Consider the following 14875-nt stretch of genomic DNA (forward strand, 5'->3'; position numbering starts at 1 on the left):
GGAACAACAGTGATTAGAAACAGCTTCTTGGAAGAAACAACCTGTGCTTTGTCAGATGAGTAGCAAACATTTAGAAAATAACAGAGGGAAGAGAATCACACATAATAAAAACCAAAGATTGTTTTCAGCGTAAAATAAATACAAGTGTGTCTAAAGGTGATTTCTACTAAGCAGTAAAGTTAAGAAAAGTTAGATAGGTTACCACTAAACTACAGAAGGCCTTGCATGCCAAACTAAGAATTATGAAATGAAATTTAACCTCTCTGGGCCTGATGGCACTGAAAGAAAGGCATACAACAGACTCACTGACACTTGGGGAAAGCAACAGTATTTTTTAAGTGTTTAGTTCTCCCCACACCACTGTAAGGGGGAGAAAGGAAGAATTGATATAAAAATAAGCTTGATTTAATTTTACAAGCTTTTGCCAAGTAATCATAAAATTACAAATGAGTGATGTGAACTCTTCAACTGTTAAATTCCATTTATGAAATATGATACAACTTTTTATTTTATTCTCCTTAAGAACTAATCATTTATTTCAAGGTTGTGGGAAGTATTTCCCACCCATCCTCCCAAACTTGGTACATGTCAGAGCCAGTTATTTTTGAAGCTTTGAAGCTGCTTCAAGATCTGTCATTTGGTTAGGTCAGGGGATGAATGCCTGAGGTGTTTTGTCCTCCAGGATGCTATTTTTCCTAAATTCATCTCTGTTTGGAAATGGTTTATGCATTTTGGATTGTAGGGTATTTTTTTTAAAGATTTAAAATATCAACATTCTCACATTGACCTCGACATATTCAAGACATAATTTTCCATTCTTCTATTTTGTATAAATATTTAAGCTCACCTTTACATCAATCTGATCCTTTAAAAAAAAAAAAAAAAGTTTTTCTTGGTAAGTAAGCATTCAGTGTGAATTGGGTCATAGGGATATTCAATTTTAGAAGAAAAGAGGATTGTTTTTCTAGCTTTGCTGTGAAATAATTTCAAGTTAATGGAAGGGTTGCAAAAATAATTTTTTTAAAAAAAACTCCTACATACCCTTGATCCAGATTCCCCAATTAACATTTTTCCTCATTAAATTTAGCGTTCTGTTATACACACAAACACACACAAATTTCTTTCAAGACATTTGAAGTTAAGTTGCAGACACAATGCTTCATTACCCCTTGATATGTCAGTGTGTATTTCCTAAAACCAAGGACACTCTTTCACATAACCACAGTACAACCATCAAAATTAATAATTTACTATCAGCACAATTTTACCATTTAAACCAGAGACCAAATTCCAGTTTCACCCATTGTTCCAATAATGTTTAAATCCAATCCAGGATTATGCTTTGCATTTCACTGTTATGTCTCTTTGGTCCACTTCAATTTGGAACACTTTCTGCTGTCTCTTGATTTTGACATTTCCCAATGCGTAAAGGCTGGTTACTTCATAGAAGGTTCTTCACTTTGTATTTTTCTTATGTTTCCTTGGAATTAGATGTGGCTTATGTATTTTTGGCGAGAATACTACAGAACTGATGCCACGCTTCTAGGTTCATTGTATCAGGAGGCACACAATGTCAATTTGTCCCATTATTGGGGTTGGCAACTTACGTCACTTGATTAATTGGTATCTACCATGATTTCCCCCAGTTAATAAATATTTTGTACTGGATCACCTGAGGTCAGGAGTTCGAGACCAGCCTGGCCAACATGGTGAAATCCCGTCTATACTAAAAATACAAAAAATTAGCTGGGCATGATGGCAGGCACCTGTAATCCTGGCTACTCTGGAGGCTGAGGCAGGAAAATCCCTTGAACCCAGGAGGCGGAGGTTGCAGTGGGCCAAGATCGCGCCATTGCTCTCCAGCCTGGGTAACAAGAGCGAAACTCCATCTCAAAAAAAAAAAAAAAAAAAAGAAGATTTAGTAATACATATTTTGTGGGCAAATACTATGAAATTATGCAAGTATCCTCCTCATAAAAATTTCACCTACTACTGAGAAGAATAACAATGGTGATTGAATCCCGAAACAACTGTGGTATCCAGGTTGTCTCACTGGGACTGAGTAGGCGGTTGGTGAGACCCATGGAGAGTGAGGAAAAGCAGGGTGGTGTGACAGCCCACCTGGGAGCCACATGGGGGAAAGGATGCTCCCACCCTCAGCCAAGGGAGGGGGGCAGAAATTGTGCTACCCTGCCCAAGAAACCACACTTTTTCCACAGATCTGTGCAGCCCACAGATTAGGAGATCCCCTCATGAGCCCATGCCAGCAGGGCCTTAGTCTAAAGCACAGAGCTGTGCAGATTCTCTACAGCCACTTGGCTGGAGACTGCCTAAGTCTACCAAGTTCCCAGGGAGAGAGGCGACAGCCATCATTGCAGCTCCAGTCTGTTATTTTTCCCCTGCCAGTGCCAAGGAGACTGGGCGGTTTGGACACAGGAGGAATTCCTCACAGCGTAGCACAGTAGCTGTGGCAGACTGTGGCCAGACTGCCTCTTTAGGCCGGACCCTGACCCATCCCTCCTCACCAGTTGGGGGGACCTCCCTGAGGGAATTTCAGCAACTCTAGCCAGGGGTTTATGGACAGAACTCTGGTCTCCCTGGGACTGTGCCCCTGAGGGGCGGGGCAGCAGTGATCTCTGTAGATCAGCAGACTTAGTCTTTCCCCCTGCTGGCTCTAGGGAATCCAGGCGGTCCAGGCCAGTGGGATTCCCCGCAGTGCAGCACACCCCCTCTGCTAAGGGGCAGCCAGAGTGCTTCGTTAAGCGGGTCCCAGATCCCACACCTCCTGACTGGGTGAGACACCCCCAACAGGTGTTGCAGGACACCTTATACAGGAGCATTCCCACTGGATCAGGCCGGTGCCCCTCTGGGACAGAAATCCCAGAGGATGGAGCAGGCAGCCATCTTTGTTGTTCTGCAGCCTCCACTGGTGACATCTCCAGTGTGGGAGGGACCCAGGTGAATAGAGTCTGGAGTGGACCCCCAGCAATCTGCAGCAGCCCTACAGAAGAGGGGTCTGACTATTAAAAGAAAAACAAACAGAAAGGAACAACAACAGCATCAACAAAAAAGTCCCCAAAAAAGCCCCATGCAAAGGTCAGCAGCCTCAAAGATTGAAGCTAGACAAACTCACAAAGATGAGAAAGAATCAATGAAAAAAACGATGAAAACTAAAAAAGCCAGAGTGCCTCGCTTGTCTCCAAATAATTGTCTTCAGCAAGGGTACTGAACTGGGTGGAGGCTGAGATGGATGAATTGACAGAAGTAAGCTTCAGAAGGTGGGTAATAACAAACTTCTTGGAGCTAAAGGAACATGTTCTAATCCACTGCAAATAAGCTAAGAACCATGAGAAAACATCACAGCAGCTGTTAACGAGAGAACCAGTTCAAAGAGGAAGATCAATGACCTGATGAAGCTGAAAAACATTAACACAAGAGCTTCACAAATCAACCACAAGTATTAACAACCAAATAGACCAAGTGGAGGAAAGAATATCAGAGCTTGAAGACTATCTTGGTAAAACAAGAAAGGCAGACAAGATTAGAGATAAAAGAATGAAAAGGAATGAACAAAACCTCTAAGAACTATGGGACTATGTAAAAAGACCAAACCTGCAATTGGGGTACCTGAAACAGATAAGGAGAATGGAACCAAGTTGGAAAACATACTTCAGGATATCATCCAGGAGAACGTCCCCAAATTAGCAAAACAGGCCAACATTCAAATTTAGCTTCTTTGCATTGGGTTAGAACATGTTCCTTTAGCTCAGCAAGGTTTGTTATTACCCACCTTCTGAAGTCTATTTCTGTCAATTCATTCATCTCAGCCTCCATCCAGTTCTGTGCCCTTGCTGAAGAGGTGTTGAAATCATCTGGAAGAGAAGAGGCACTCTGGCTTTTTTAGTTTTCAGAATACCAGTAAGATACTCCATGAAAAGATCAACTGCAAGACACATAAGCATCAGATTCTCCAAGGTCGAAATGAAGGAAAAAAGGTTAAGGACAGCCAGAGAGAAAGGTCAGGTCAACTACAAAGGGAAGCCCATTGGACTAACAGCAGACCTCTCAGCATAAAACTCTACAAGCCAGAAGAGAGTGGGGATGAATATTCAACATTCTTAAAGAAAAGAATTTCCAACCCAGAATTTTATATCCAGCCAAACTAAGCTTCATAAGTGAAGAGGAAATAAAATTCTTTTCGGACAAGCAAATGCTGAGGGAATTCATCACCACCGGGCCTTCCTTGCAAGAGCTCCTAAAGGAAGCACTAAATATGGAAAGGAAAAAATGTTATCAGCCACTACAAAAACAAACTGAAGTACAAAGACCAATGACACTATGAAGCAACTACAACAAGTCTGCAAAATAACTAGCTAGCATCACAATGGCAGGATCAAATTCACTCATTTAATCTTAAATGTAAATGGGCTAAATGCCCCCAATTAAAAGACACAGAATGACAAGCTAGATAAAGAATCAAGACCCTATCAGTGTGCTATATTCAAGAGCCCCATCTCACGTGCAAAGACACACAAAGGTTCAGAATAAAAGGATAAAGGAAAATTTACCAAGCAAATGGAAAGCAAAAAAAGCAGAGGTTGCAATTCTAGTTTCTGACAAAACAGACTTTAAACCAACAAAGATAAAAAAAAGACAAAGAAGGGCATTACTAATGGTAAAGGGTTGAATTCAACAAGAAAAGTTAACTATCCTAAATATATATGCACCCAATACAGAAGCACCCAGATTCATAAAACAAGCTCTTAGAAACTTACAAAGAGACTTAGATTCCCATACAATAATAGCAGGAGACTTTAACACTCCACTGTCAATATTAGACAGAAAATTAACGCGGATATTCAGGACTTGAACTCAGCTCTGGATCAAGTGGACTTGACAAACATCTACAGAACACTCCACCCAAAAACAACAAAATATACACTCTTCTCAGCAGCACACGTCACTTACTCTAAAATCTATCACATAATTGAAAGTATAACACTTCTCAGCAAATGCAAAAGAACTGAAATTATAAAAAGTCTCTCAGACCACAGTGCAATCAAATTAGAACTCAAGATTAAGAAACTCACTCAAAACCATACAACTACATGGAAATTGTACAACCTCCTCCTGAAAGACTCCTGGGTAAATAATGAAATTAAGACAGAAATCAAGAAGCTCTTTGAAACCCAAGAGAACAAAGAGAAAACATAACAGAATCTCTGGGGAGCAGCTAAAGCAGTGTCATAAGGGAAATTTATAGTACTAAATGCCCACATCAAAAAGCTAGAAAGATCTCAAATCAACACCATAACATCACAACTAAAAGAGCTAGAGAATCAAAGCTAGCAGAAGATAAGAAATAATCAAGTTCAGAACAGAACTGAAGGAGATGAGAGACATAAAAACCTCTTCAAAAAAAAAAAAAAAATCAATGAATCCAGTAGCTGGTTTTTTGAAAATTAACAAAATAGACTGCTAGCTAAACCAATAAAGAATAAAAGAGGCTGGGAGCGGTGGCTCACACCTGTAATCCCAGCACTTTGGGAGGCTGAGGCAGGCAGATCACGAGGTCAGGAGTTTGAGACCAGCCTGGCCAACATGGTGAAACCTCGTCTCTACTAAAAATACAAAAATTAGCCAGGCGTGGTGGTGCGTGCCTGTAATCACAGCTACTTGGGAGCCTTGAGGCAGGAGAACTGCTTGAACCAGGGAGTCGGAGGTTGTAGGGAGCCAAGACCGGGCCACTGCACTCCAGCCTGGCAACAGAGTGAGACTCTGTGTCAAAAAAAAGAAAGAAAAGAGGGAATAATCAAATAGAATTAAAAAATGATAAAGAGGACATCACCACTGACCCCACAAAAATACAAACAACATCAGAGAATACTATAAACACCTCTATGCAAATAAACTAGAAAATCTAGAAGAAATTGATAAATTCCTGGACACATACACCCTTCCAAGACTGAACCAGGAAGAAGTTGAATCCCTAAATGGACCAATAACAAGTTCTGAAATTAAGGCAGCAATAAATGGCCTACCAACCAAGAAAAGGCCAGGACCAAATGAATTTACAGCTGAATTCTTCCACAGGTACAAAGAGGAACTAGTACCATTTCTTTTAAAACTATTCCAAACAACTGAAAAGGAGGGACTCCTCCCTAACTCATTTTATAAGGCCAGCATCATCCTGATACCAAAACCTGGCAGAGATACAACAAAAAAAGAAAATTTCAGGCCAGTATCCCTGATGAACATCAATGCAAAAATCCTCAATAAAATACGGGCAAACCAAATCCAGCAGCGCATCAAAAAGCTTATCCACCATGATTAAGTTGGTTTCATTCCTGGGATGCAAGCCTGGTTCAACATACACAAATCAATAAGTATAATTCATCACATAAACAGAACTAAAGACAAAAACCACATGATTATCTCAATAGATGCAGAAAAGGGCTTTGATAAAATTCAACATCGCTTCATGTTAAAAACTCTCAATAAACTAGGTATTGATGGAATCTATCTCAAAATAGTAAGAGCCATTTATGACAAACCCACAGCCAATATCACACTGAATGGGCAAAAGCTGGATGCATTCCCTTTGAAAACCAGCACAAGACAAGGATGCAGTCTCTCACTATTCCTATTCAACACAGTATTGGAAGTTCTGGTCAGGGCAGCCAGGCAAGAGAAAGAAATAAAGGGTATTCAAATAGGAAGAGAGGAAGTCAAACTGTCTCTGTTTGCAGATGACATGATCCTATATCTAGAAAACCCCATTACCTCAGCCCAAAAGTGTCTTAGGCTGATAAGTAACTTCTGCAAAGTTTCAAGATACAAAATCAATGTGCAAAAATCACAACCATTCCTATACACCAACAATAGACAAGCAGAGAGCCAAATCATGAGTGAACTCCCATTCACAATTGCTATAAAGGGAATAAAATATCTAGGAATATAGTTAACAAGAGAAGAGAAGGACCTCTTCAAGAACTACAACTCACTGCCTAAGGAAATCAGAGAGGACACAAACAGAAAAACATTCCATGCTCATGGATAGGAAGAATCAATATCGTGAAAATGATCATAATGCCTAATTTATAGATTCGATGTTATTCCCATTAAACTGCCATTGACATTCTTCACAGAATTAGAAAAAAACTACTTTAAAATTCATATGGGGCCAGGCATGGTGGCTCACACCTGTAATCCCAGCACTTTGGGAGGCCGAGGCAGGTGGATCACCTGAGGCCAGGAGTTCGAGACCAACCTGACCAACAAGGCAAAACCCTGTCTCTTAAAAGTACAAAAAAAATTAGCCAGGCATGGTATTGCATGCCTGTAATCCCAGCTATTTGGGAGGCTGAGGCAAGAGAATCGCTTGAAGCTGGGAGGTGGAAGTTGCAGTGAGCCAAGATCGCACCATTTAATTCCAGCCTGGATGACAAGAGCAAAAATCCGTCAAAAAAAATAAAATAAAATAAAATAAAATTCATATGGAACCAAAAAAGTGTGTATAGCCAAGACAATTCTTTTTTTTTTTTAATTATACTTTAAGTTCTATAATTTTTTTAATTATACTTTAAGTTCTTTTTTTAATTATACTTTAAGTTCACATGTACACAACGTGCAGGTTTGTTACATATGTATACTTGTGCCGTGTTGGTGTGCTGCACCCATCAACTCGTCAGCACCCATCACCTCATCATTTACATCAGGTATAACTCCCAATGCCATACCTCCCCCCGCCCCCCATAATAGGCCCCGGTGTGTGATGTTCCCCTTCCCGTGTCCAAGTGATCTCATTGTTCAATTCCCACCTACGAGTGAGAAAGCGAGGTGTTTTAGCCAAGACAATTCTAAGCAAAAAGAACAAAGCTGGAGGTATCATGCTACCCAACCTCAAACTATACTACAAGGCTACAACAACCAAAACAGCATTGTACTGGTACAAAAACAGACACAAAGACCAATGGAACAGAATAGAGATCTCAGAAATAAGACCACATATCTACAACCATCTGATCTTCAACAAACCTGACAAAAATAAGCAATGGGAAAAGTTTCCCTATTTAATAAATGGTGTTGACATGCACACATATGTTTATCGTGGCACTATTCATAATAGCAAAGACTTGGAACCAACCCAAACGTCCATCAATGATAGACTGGATTAAGAAAATGTGGCACATATACACCATGGAATACTATACAGCCATAAAAAGGGATGAGTTCATATCCTTTGCAGGGACATGGATGAAGCTAGAAACCATCATTCTCAGCAAACTATCACAAGATCAGAAAACCAAACACTACATGTTCTCACTCATAAGTGGGAGTTGAACAATGAGAACACATGGACACAGGGAGGGGAACATCACACACTGGGGCCTGTTAGGAGGTGGGGTCCTGGGGGAGGGATAGCATTAGGAGAAGTACCTAAGGTAAATGATGAGTTGATGGGTGCAGCAAACCAACATGGCACATGTATACCTATGTAACAAACCTGCACGTTGTGCACATGTACCCTAGAACTTAAAGTACAATAAAATAAATGGTGCTGATAGAACTGACTAGCCACATGCAGAAAAACTGAAACTGGACCCCTTCCTTACTCCTTATGCAAAATTTAACTCAAGATGGATTAAAAACTTAAATGTAAAACCCAAAACTACAGAAACCCTAGAAGAAAATCAGGCAAAACCATTCAGGACATAGGCATGGACAAAGATTTCACAATGAAGAAGTTGTTGCAGGCTGGGCACGGTGGCTCACGCCTGTAATCCCAGCACTTTGCTAGGCTAAGGCAGGTGGATCACGAGGTCAGGAGATCAAGACCATTCTGGCTAACACAGTGAAACACTGTCTCTACTAAAAATACAAAAAAAAACAGCTGGATGTGGTGGCATGCACCTGTAGTCCCAGCTACTCGGGAGGCTGAGGCAGGATAATCGCTTGAACCCAGGAGGCGGGGGTTGCAGTGAGCCTAGATCATGCCACTGCACTCCAACCTGGGCAACAGAGCCAGACTCTGTCTCAAATAGTAATTTAAAAAAAAACAAAAGCAATTGCAACAAAAGCAAAAATTGACAAATGGGATCTAATTAAACTAAAGAGCTTCTGCATAGCAAAAGAAACTATCATCTGAGTGAACAAACAACCTACAGAATGGGTGAAAATTTTTGCAATCTATCCATCTGACAAAGGTCTAATATGTAGAATTTACAAGGAATGTAAATTTACAAAAAAAAAAAAAAAACCCATTAAGAAGTGGGCAAAAGACATGAGCAGACACTTCTCAAAAGAAGACATTTATGCGGCCAACAAACAAGTGAAAAAAAAGCTAGACTCACTAATCATTGAGAAATGCAAATCAAAACCACAATGAGACACCATCTCATGCCAGTCAGAATGGCAGTTATTAAAAAGTCAAGAAACAACAGATGCTGGCAAGGCTGTGGAGAAACAGGAACGCTTTTCCACTGTTGGTCGAAATGTACATTGGTTCAACCATTGCGAAAAACAGTGTGATGATTCCTCAAAGATCTAGAACCAGAAATACCATTTGACCTAGCAATCCCATTATTGGGTACATACCCAGAGGAATATAAATCATTCTGTTATAAAGATACAAGCAAACGTATTTCCACTGCAGCACTATTCACAGTAGCAAAGACATGGAATTAGTCCAAATGCCCATCAATGATAGATTAGATAAAGAAAATGTGGCACATATATGCCGTGGAATAGTATGAAGCCATAAAAAGGAACGAGATCATGTCCTTTGCAGGGACATGGATGGAGCTGGAAGCCATTATCCTCAGGAAACTAACACAGGAACAGAAAACCAAACACCACATATTCTCACTTAAAAGTGGGAACTGAACAATGAGAACACATGGACACAGGGAACACTACACACTGGGTAGAGCCTGTCAGAGGCTGTCGCAGGAGGGAGTGCACCAGGATAAATAACTAATGCATGTGGGGCTTAATACCTAGGTGATGGGTTGATAGGTGCAACCATGGCACACGTTTGTAACAAAGCTGCACATCCTGCATATGTATCCTGGAACTTAAAATAAAAGTTTAAAAAGAATAAAATTTTTAAAAATAAAAAATTTCCAAAAAAAATTTCACCTACCAGTTATAGAATCCACTGATGATTTTGTCCAAATAAATTATTACTATAAGAATTACCAAAGATGATTTTCTAATTCCAACATTTTTCTACATAAGTTGGTATTATACTGTAAGGTAGAGCTTTCCGTTTGACACTTATTTATTTCATGTATATACTGGTGAATTTCAACTTACTCAATGAGTTAAATGTATCATTATTTATTCTGATATTCAAAATGTCCCAGATTTGGCCAGTGGAGTTCCTTCAAGCTTGCTCCTGTGTGCTTTTGACATGGTTTAATCGTTCTTTCAACATTTCATTGTTTTCTGGCACAGCAAGCTATTTCTCTAAGAGGAACCCTTTAGTAGAAAATGATAGTTAAAAATAGAGATGTGGACACTAGTGTGCTCACTCCTACTAGGTAGTCATTGCTTCAAAGTCCTCTCAGAGATCAGAGGTAGGAAATATATGTAGGTAAACACACAAATACACACATACATACATACAGCCCACTGCTGGTGCAATGATTGAAAGGATTGCACTTCTAATTCTAGACTTAAGATCATCCAAAGAACAAGGTTTTGATGCATATATGACATTTTTAACGTAACCCCATCAAAAAATTATAATGTTAATAGAACAAGTGAGACAGAGAACAGCAAGCAAGATGATCTCTTCTACTACTAATCCACTAGTCTGAAAAAGTGTCATCTAAAATATGCCACCAATGCAATGTATAACGAATCCTCTGATTGTTGAAAAATATCATCATTTAATGGAATAACTACTGTAGTACAGAAATGAAAAAATACTGAAGCACTGCCAAGTAAAATTTATCATTGATTATAGGTTCTTCAAAAAGAAGAAGCCAATAGACACATAAAGCCACATATTGTATAATTTCATATATATGAAATGTGTAGATGGGGCAAATCCATAGAGACACAAAGTAGACTACTTGCCAGGGCTGGAGGGAGGAAGAAATGGGGAATGACTTCTAATGTATATAGGATTGCTTTTTGGGTTGATAAAAATGTTCTCAATTAGATAGCGGTTGCTATGATTTCAATGTATCCCTTAAGACAGGTTATTAGGAGCCAGTTAAGGTTAAATTGAGTTCATAAGGATAGATCCCAAGTGCAAAAGGACTGTGGCCTTATAAAAAGAGAAAGATAAAGAGCCCTCTAACACACTCCCTCTCTCTCACCATCTGATGCCTTCTGCCGCACAGCAAGAAGGACTTCACCCCATGCAGCCCCTCGAAATTGGACTTGTCAGCCTCCAAAACTGTAAGAAATAAATTTCTTCACTTTATAAATTACCCACTCTCAGGTATTCTGTTATAGCAACAGAAAATGGGCTAAGACAGCGGCGATGGTGGCAGACTTTTGAGTATACTAAAAACCATTAAATTGTATACTTTAAAAGGGTGGATTTTAGGGTATGTGAATTATATCTCAATAAAAATGGAGGGCTGGTAATGCAAGACTCCCTAATGGCCCACCAAACATTAACTTTTGGGGATTCTCATGTTGCCAAACTTTGGTGGCTTCTCTGTACATGAAACAAAGCAATTTTGACAGACAACATTGTCACTTAGGTGGAAAGGTGCTTCATTATATGGGTCAACTTGTCAAGAATATTTTTGGAAATTTCATGTTCTCATTTCATTAGATGACAGAAGCCAAGTTCAGCCTGGTTAACTTGTAGCATTTATACATTAAGGTATGCTTTGGAACTTCACTGTTAGAATTCTGTAACCTGTGGTTTTGGAATATTCAATTCAGCAAATGTGCAGTGCATGCTTTCGGGACTCTGCTAACATTGCCTCAATTTCAGCCATAGTTTTTCTGCTTGCTGGCATCTCCCAGATCTAGGCTTGTTGTGAACTATAAACCCAGTTTCCTTGAAGTTTTCATCCAGTTGTTAATTCAATGTCTGTGGGGAGCCTCCTCCTTATGACAGGAAGTGAGTTTTCTTCTTTCTGTCATGGTGAACTTGAGTTCAGCTAACCAGATAGCACAATTAACTTTTTTTCAATGTTTGCTGATCTTCAATCAACTGAAATGAAAAAAATCAAAGTTAAAATTTTGTTATTCAAAATTAACAAAGATAAACGACTATAAAACAAATGTAAATAAAGTTTCAAATGACATTCTTTCTAAATCTATGGTACTTATACTTGTGATGTTATTAAAGCTTAAAACTGTACTTTTTTTTTTTTTTTTTTCTTCCGAGACAGAGTCTCACTTTGTTACCCAGGCTGAAGTGCAATGGCACGATCTCTTGGCTCACTGCAACCTCCACCTCCCGAGTTCAAGTGATTCTCCTGCCTCAGCCTCCCAAGTAGCCAGTATTACAGGTGTATGCCACCATGCCCGGATAATTTTTTGTATTTTTAGTAGAGACCGGATTTCACCGTGTTAGCCAGGATAGTCTTGATCTCCTGACCTCATGATCCGCCCGCCTTGGCCTCCCAAAGTGCTGGGATTACAGGTGTGAGCCACTGTGCCCGGCCTAAACTGCACTTTTTAAAAAGACCAGACTACTGTCCAGAATGACAAAAGCAAAATGGGATTTATCCTAAAGCATGAAGGTCATGAAAAGGCTGAACACATGATTATCAAATCCCAGATTATTAAGCTTAAAATTTTCAACCTTCAAAGTTTGCAGGATATTGTTTTAAGACCAAAAAAAGGTGTGTATTATTTTTTATAAAACTTATGAATTTGTTATGAATACATAGGCTGAAAATTCAGTTCGCTTCAGTAAGAGTTTGAATAAATGTATGCATGACTGTTGGTCAGAACCAACAGAGAATAAACTGGAGATATACACCTTGAAAATACACAGTTAAGTATGTATTTTAAATAACCTTAGAAAATTAAAGAAATACTTAAACTCTATCGGATATGAATTATAGTATAATAAAACATCAAGGAGTCACTGAGAAAAATAAGGTGTCACTGACTTAGCATTGTGCTTGCACTCAATTCACTTCTGAATCACTGTATCTTACTAATGCCTTCCTAAATGTAAATTCTCAAGGAATTAATAAATAAATTACTATACTGAAAGATAATCTAAAAAGCAAGCAGGAAATCAGTATATATAACCTGGAATCCCACATTAGTTAAGCCTCTATTTTTGAAAAAATACTGAATTCTACTATAGGTTATAGAACTAAAGAGAAAAGTTGTAAACCTGAGCAGGTTGAATAAAAAAATCGCAAACACAATTTAAAACTTTGCAAAGGAGATTGATTAGTCAAAACTCTTATCCTTAACATCTCCCTCTCTCTTATCATCTGCAGGTACATACACAGCCATTGCCCAGTCCTGTCTATTCTATATCCTAAATATTTCTGAATGTCTAGTTTTATATCCACTCCCACCATCATCTTCTACCTCAACAATCTATTACAGTCTCCTAACTCATCTATATTCGGTACTTTCTCTATGCTACAGATAGATCCTTTAAGATATAAAATGGATCCTTCTCCTCTCCAATCTCAAATTCTTCGAGAATTCCCATCCATTTCCCTTTACTTGGTTTGCAGGACCTGAATGTACCACTCTGATCTATTTTTACTCACAATACGTCTGTGAAAAGAAAATATCTTGGGCCCCCAAAATCACTAAAGAAAACTCAAGCTGGAAACTGTTTAAGGCAAACCTGCCTCTCATTCTATTCAAAGTCACTCCTCTGCTCACTGAGATAGATGGATATCTGATTGCCTCCTTTGGAAAGGCTAACTAGAAACTCAAAAGAATGTAACCATTTGTGTCTCACCTATCTGTGACCTGGAAGCTCTCCCGGCTTCTAGTCTTCCTGCCTTAGATTCAAATTGTCTTGCCTTTCCAGACTGAGCCAATGTACTTCTTACTTGTATTGATTGATGTGTCATGTCTCCCTAAATGTGTAAAACCAAGCTGTGCTGTGACCACCTTAGGCACATGTCGTCAGGACTTCCTGAGGCTGTGTCACAGGCACATCCTCAACCTTGGCAAAATAAACTTTCTAAATTAACTGAGACCTGTCTCAGATTTTTCTGGGTTCACACTTCTGACACCAAAGGTTTGGAGGTTTTCCACACCAAGCAATTCTGCAACTCTCTGGACACCAAGTGGATGTCTTACAATTCAGTTCAATCACGACAATATCCAGAATTAGCAACAGACTCTACAGGCTTAAGAGCTCAGTCCCACAAGATTGTCCTCACTTCAGATATTGGTTGCAAGTCCCATGTTGTTGCTGATACTTATGACTGACTAGCTATATATTCATGGGTTCCCACGACCCCCTCCTCAGGTTCTGTAATTTGCTAGAATGGCTCATAGAACTCAGAAAGGAACCTTACTTACTGTTACCGGTTTATCATAAAGAATACAATCTAGCAACAGCCAAATGCAAGAGATGCATAGAGCAAATGGCAGCAGGGGTCGGGTGGAGTTGGGGTCGGGGGTGGTGCGGTTGTGGGGAGAATGGTTATGACGGGGCTTCCACGCTTCTACTGGCTTGCCACCCTCCCAGCACCTCGACGTGTTTACCAACCCAGAAGCTCTGAACTCTGTTATTTAGTGGCATTAAAGGTTCCATTAATTCGTGTGATTAATTAAAACTCTGGACATTGCTTACTGAACTCAACTTCTAGCCCCTCTCCCCTCCCCTAGAGGTCACGGAGTGGGGCTGAAAATTCAAACCCTATACTTCCCTTGGTCTTTCTGGCTACCAGCCCCTATTCTGAAACTA

General features: G+C 39.6%; 1 protein-coding gene across 20 annotated transcripts in view; it reads right to left on the minus strand.

Moving 5' to 3' along the window:
- WDPC (WD repeat containing planar cell polarity effector) overlaps positions 1 to 14875 on the minus strand; it is a 675061-nt gene that overhangs the window by 449181 nt on the left and 211005 nt on the right. Inside the window, exon 2 of one of the 20 annotated variants that reach the window (XM_071076809.1) lies at positions 3791 to 3872. The exons of the other annotated variants lie outside the window; for them this stretch is intronic. The gene's annotated coding sequence lies outside the window, so the exon portion shown is untranslated. The remainder of the gene's footprint in view (positions 1 to 3790; positions 3873 to 14875) is intronic. 20 annotated transcript variants of the gene reach the window in all.

Source organism: Macaca nemestrina, chromosome 13 (assembly GCF_043159975.1).
Source record: "Macaca nemestrina isolate mMacNem1 chromosome 13, mMacNem.hap1, whole genome shotgun sequence".
Taxonomy (NCBI): domain Eukaryota; kingdom Metazoa; phylum Chordata; class Mammalia; order Primates; family Cercopithecidae; genus Macaca; species Macaca nemestrina.